This window comes from Saccostrea cucullata, unplaced genomic scaffold (genome assembly GCF_032062105.1).
Source record: "Saccostrea cucullata isolate Sc308-1 unplaced genomic scaffold, CSIRO_AGI_Scuc_v1 ctg4079, whole genome shotgun sequence".
Taxonomy (NCBI): domain Eukaryota; kingdom Metazoa; phylum Mollusca; class Bivalvia; order Ostreida; family Ostreidae; genus Saccostrea; species Saccostrea cuccullata.
Window position 1 is genome coordinate 41,847 of NW_026918104.1, and position 5,978 is coordinate 47,824.

Genomic DNA, 5,978 nt, shown 5'->3' on the forward strand with positions numbered 1-5,978 from the left:
ACAGTGACCCACAATCAATTATAATCACGTGCGATAATAAATAATTAAGAAAAGTTTCGCTGATTTCGATATTCCTTTTCAAGTACTTTCCGATCATTTTAAATAATGATTTACTGCGATACATTATTTATGAGAATCTAAACAAGAAATTCTAGGGATATCCTCTCTCCAAATAAGATTTACAAAATCAACTGTCCCACAATGTGTTATATATACCGGTATAGAGTGACCCACAAAACAGCGATGATCACTACATTTATCATATATAGAGTGTCCCACAATCATGTATAATCAAGTGCGGTATATTTATCCCAATAAAGTGCAATATATGTATCTCAAAATCCGTTATATACATACATGTATATACAGTGACCCACAAACTTGTATAATCACTATATAAACCCACCTCCACCCCATTCTTTATAATAATTATACATACATACAGTGACCCACGATCGGTAATATATTTAAGTATTTTTTGTTCTAAAGATAAAATAGATAACGAGTGCCACTTTTAATGAATTGTACAGAATATACGAAATACAGATCAGATTCATTTACTAGCATTTCTTGCAAGCCAACTTTTTCTATGTCGGATCTAAATACTTTTATTTTCCTAGGCAGACCTCAAAATATTTAAATTGATAATATATGCAAATGCAATCTATATATGCTGTACGGAAAACCGCTTTGTATAATGTTTTTTTTTTGTGTGGCAGTATATATTTGAAATTCATTTTTGTTAAAAAAGTCACATAAAGGTCTGATGGGCCGAGTGTTTTAATATTTGTATTACATGTTTTTCATATGATTGTATTGTATATAAACACACGCCGCTATAATTAACAATTTACTTATTTATTTATTCAAAAATTCTTTTAAAATAACATATAAACAGTGACGCCCCGTGGGGATCTGGGTTAGAATAGTTCCAAAGTACCACTTGCTTGTCGTAAAAGGAGACTATAAGGGGCTATAACCGAGACCCCGTGTCACAGCAGGTGTGGCACGATAAAGATCCTTCCCTGCTCAAAAGCCGTAAGTGCTGAGCATAGGCCAAAATTTCTAGCCCCTCATCGGCAATGGTGACGTCTCCATATCAGTGAAATATTCTGGAGAGGGACGTTAAACAGTATATAATCAATCAATATAAACAGTGACCCACAATCAATTATAATCACGTGCGATAATAAATCATTAAGAACAGTTTCACTGATTTCAGTATTATTTTTCAAGTACTTTCCGATCATTTTAAATAATGATTAACTGCGATACATTATCTATGAGAATCTAAACAAGAAATTCTAGGGATATCCTCTCTCCCAATAAGATTTACAAAATCAACTGTCCCACAATTTGTTTTATATACCGGTATAGAGTGACCCACAAAACAGCGATGATCACTACATTTATTATATATAGAGTGTCCCACAATCATGTATAATCAAGTGCGGTATATTTATCCCAATAAAGTGCAATATATGTATCTCAAAATCCGTTATATACATACATGTATATACAGTGACCCACAAACTTGTATAGGCCTAATCACTATATAACCCCACCTCCACCCCATTCTTTATAATTATTATACATACATTACAGTGACCCACAATAGGTAATATATTTATGTATTTTTTTGTTCTTAAGATAAAGAAGGATATGGAAATAACGATCAGTATTCAATCTCAACGTCCATTAAACAAATATACAAAATAAGAGCAGAGCAAACACGGACCTCCGAAACATCAAAGGTTGGATCAGGTGCCATGGAAGAGTGAGCATCCCTTGCCGACCGGTCACAACCGCCGTGTGCTCGTTGTCATAATCAGGAAATAACGGAAAAAAATCCGTGATCAATTCAGTGTATAAATAATCATAAATGGACTAACAATTGGTATGAAAAACGTCAGTCAGCATTTCATTCACCTGATCCCACCTCTGATGTTTCGGGGGTCCGTGTTTGCTCTGCTCTTATTTTGTATATTTGTTTAATGGACGTTGGGAATGTCACATGTTTACCCCTTTATCCCACAGTTATATGTGGACTGGGGGGTCCCCCTTTGATAATCAACCCCAGGGCTTGCTGGATATTTTTTTCATTAATTATATTTGTTAAACTTATTCATCATGTGTAACTTACAAAAAATATTGTGAAAAATCCAAAATAATCTTTCAACCACAAATAAATACCCCACTATACATTTTATTAAGGGACACTATAATAATGGGGTCTTTTAGGGTGATAGATGGAGTGTTTGTGTGTGTGTAACGAATATTTTGGTTTTTTTTCAGGATTATTGCGTATGGTACACATTATGAATAAGTGTTATGGTGTAATAAATAAAATATGTGAAAAAAATAATAATGGGGTCTTTTAGGGCGATGGATGGAGTGTTTGTGTGTGTGTAACGAATATTTTGGGTTTTTTTTTTTCAGGATTATTGCTTATGGTACACATTATGAATAAGTGTAATAGTGTAATAAATAAAGTATGTGAAAAAAGTCCAACAACCCTAAAGGTTAAATAGGGGGGGGGGGGAGGGGTGCATGAAAATGATGAAGTAAATTGTGTAGATTCATAATATAAAACACAGTGTAAAATATTGATTGTTATTTAAAAAAAGATATAAGTATAGAAGCATTGCTTAGGCTTGGAGATAAAAATCTTATGTAATATCATACATGTACATGTATAAAATCAATATAAATGATATCCATCTATAAATCACTGGGTTCAAAAGCAGTCAAACATTCTGAATTTCTTCAATCTAAAGATTCGTTTTATAAACAACTGAATGTATTCCATTTTCAACCTTCAGAAAATTGTCATCTTGACATGTAATATTTACATAGTGTTCGTAAATTTTAGATTATCTGTATGCTCTATAGGGCTTCTTGCTAAAATGAAATGTCGCTTCAAAGTTCACATCAAAAGATTATACTCCCAGAGGGGGAATTGGTCCATTGAAGCTTCTTGATGAAGCCCGAAACCTCCCAAAATTACCTAGCTACATCTGATATGGAGTCAGTTATGTCCAAAAATAATTCTCTTGGATAACGTTTTAACTTGAAATACACACAGTCTCAAACACTTACATACTATAAAATGTTTATATTATTAACGTGCAATTCTACTTGTTATGCAGTCATATTTAATAAGTTTAATAAGCTACTGTGTAGAACTACTGTATTTCATTAATTCAAATTTCTCTGTGTATATCAATCATACGTGCGAGTATCCACGAAAATTGTGTTCAAATTGAGAATCAAATATAGAAGAGGTATAACCAGATTAAGAATATCTTCTCACAAACTCAAAATTGAAACTGGCAGATATATTGGACTTGAAAGAGATAAAAGAATATGTGAAAAATGTCATTTGAATGTGGTGGAAAATGAAATACATTTTACCATAGACTGTCCTTTTTACAAAGAAAGAAGAATCAAACTTCTAAATGAAGCACAGAAATATAATAAAAATTTTCATAGCTTAGATAGTTCTCAAAAATATTTTTGGATCATTACAAGTGAAAATATGAATGTCTTACTTCAACTTGGAGAGTACCTGTCTAATTATTTAATATAACATTCTAAATCACAACAACAATATGATATGTATGTATTTTTATTTTTTAATACAAATTACTGATATTTCTTTTTGTTTATCTACTTATTGATTACCTTTGTCTACACATGTACCTTTCATGCCTCTCTGGGGGCCCTTAATTGGAAATAAAATATTGTCTATTGTCTATACCCGGTAGATTTAATGAGAATGCATGTTCACTAGATAACAAATAATTTTTAAAAATAATTTTGGCATTTATTTACATCATGGAAGCAGCTGCAATAAAATGCTATATTGCAATTTATTTATAACGTGTAATCGGGCTGTTCTAGATCTAAAGAGGATGCTTAATTAAGAGATGGATTCTTACAATGAATCTAGCACTTTCTCTGACACCAGTAAAATATGGTCTTTAATTATTTTTTATAAACTATGCAGAAGTTCGCTGCGCAGACTTTGTGGTATCACCTTAGACATTATTCACTTTAATTTATTTATTGTTTATTCCCTGCTATATGTTCATTTTATAGTTTTACTCATCAATATTATTGAGCACGTATAGGATATTGAAATCCGCCCCCCCCCCCACACACACACAATTAATGTTGAAAATATTTAATTAAGTCCTCTAATTGTTTTCTGAGAATAAAGTTTTAACGGTTTAATTTGTAATTTGTTACAGTTTTGCACCCTTTCCTCAAAAGTGCGGACATTATCAATTGTTGCCTAGCACCACTCCCAAGGGTAATATAAAGATTAGCGTTGATTGCACTTCGATTAAGTTCAGTCTAATGCCGAAGAAAATCACAAAACTTCTTCCTTCTAATCAGCATGTATGAATGATTCACACTCACTAGCAGCCGACATCAGCATTATATGCAGCACTACATGTATATAAATGATTGTGGGTCATGACATCTGTGAAAGTACAATTTAATAGTCGGGCAGTAAGTTTTTAGATACAAGTAAAAAAAAACACGCATTTCAGAATTGCAATAGATTTTGAGTTTCTTATATATTCTATGAAAAACTTGGATCACCTATTGTAGTTCCATCCTTTCCCCATGAGACAAAAAAAATGTGTAAAAGATGTCACATGTAATTCATAACTTCAGTAATTCATAACTACTTTCCTAGAAAGAAGGTACGGCTCTTCATTTGAATAATCTTGATGCCCTTAATCCACTGATGATTTGTGGCAAGTTAGGTTGAAATTGAATAGATCTACTTATAAGAAGACGAAGAAGCTAAGAATGTGAAAAATCTACAGAAAGAAGACAGACAAAATGTGATCAGAAAAGCCCTCGGGCTTTCAGCTTAGTCGAGCAAAAAACCTACAAGAAGTCTGTGACTCAATGTTCACTATATTTATTCCCGCTCTGATGTAAATAAATATTTACATATGTATCCATAAACTATCATATTAATATATATACTATTAAGTTCAGTTAATACAGGTAGATGAATCAATAGAAAGTTGATTATATTAAAGAAATCCCACCATAGGACATGCCTCAACAAAGTGTGTGCTAACATTTCAAGCATCTGTAATAAAAAGTTGCTGAGAAAACTTCGACAAAAATTATTGATATGCATGACACGGACAGACGCACTTACGGATGAACAGGAAGCTGACATCACTAGTGAACAAAAATGAATATCTCCATATCATGCATATGGCATGCCTCAACAAATAATGTACTAAAATTTCATGCATCTGCAATATGTACAATCGTTTGGCCAGTTCCAAATTTTAACGGGAAAAAAATCAAAACTTCGCATAATTCAAGCACTAATATTTATACCTTCTTATCATGGGTATCAGTTTATTTTTACACCTTAAATTAAGAATTAATCGGAACTGGTCACAATTCTTTTTTTTTTTTTTTTTTTTTTTTTTTTTAATATTTATTGTCAATAACATACAGCATGATTTGAGGTAACACTTCCGAAGAAGCCCTCTGTATATACTTCACCAGGGGTGCCAGGAGCTCCCTGGATCAGTACTTTATTTTATGATAAATTTTCGAATATTTCATAATGATACATTTATATATATATATAAACATGCATACATAATACATATAAAAGATTGGTCAGTAGAAATAATATATATATAGAGAGAGATTGAAATAACAAAAAATAAATAATACACAATAGAAAAATAATAATAGCTGTACATATACATATAATGATAATTTGATTTTATAATGATGGTTAGCACTTCTGCTTCATACTTGGATATTTTACTTGAAAAAGACACTAATGGTAATCTAACAACCAAGCTGTATGATAAACGTGATGACTTTAACTTTTCTATTGTCAACTTCCCTTACTTATGCAGCAATATACCTTCATCACCTGCATACGGAGTATTTATATCTCAGTTGATTCGATACGCAAGAGC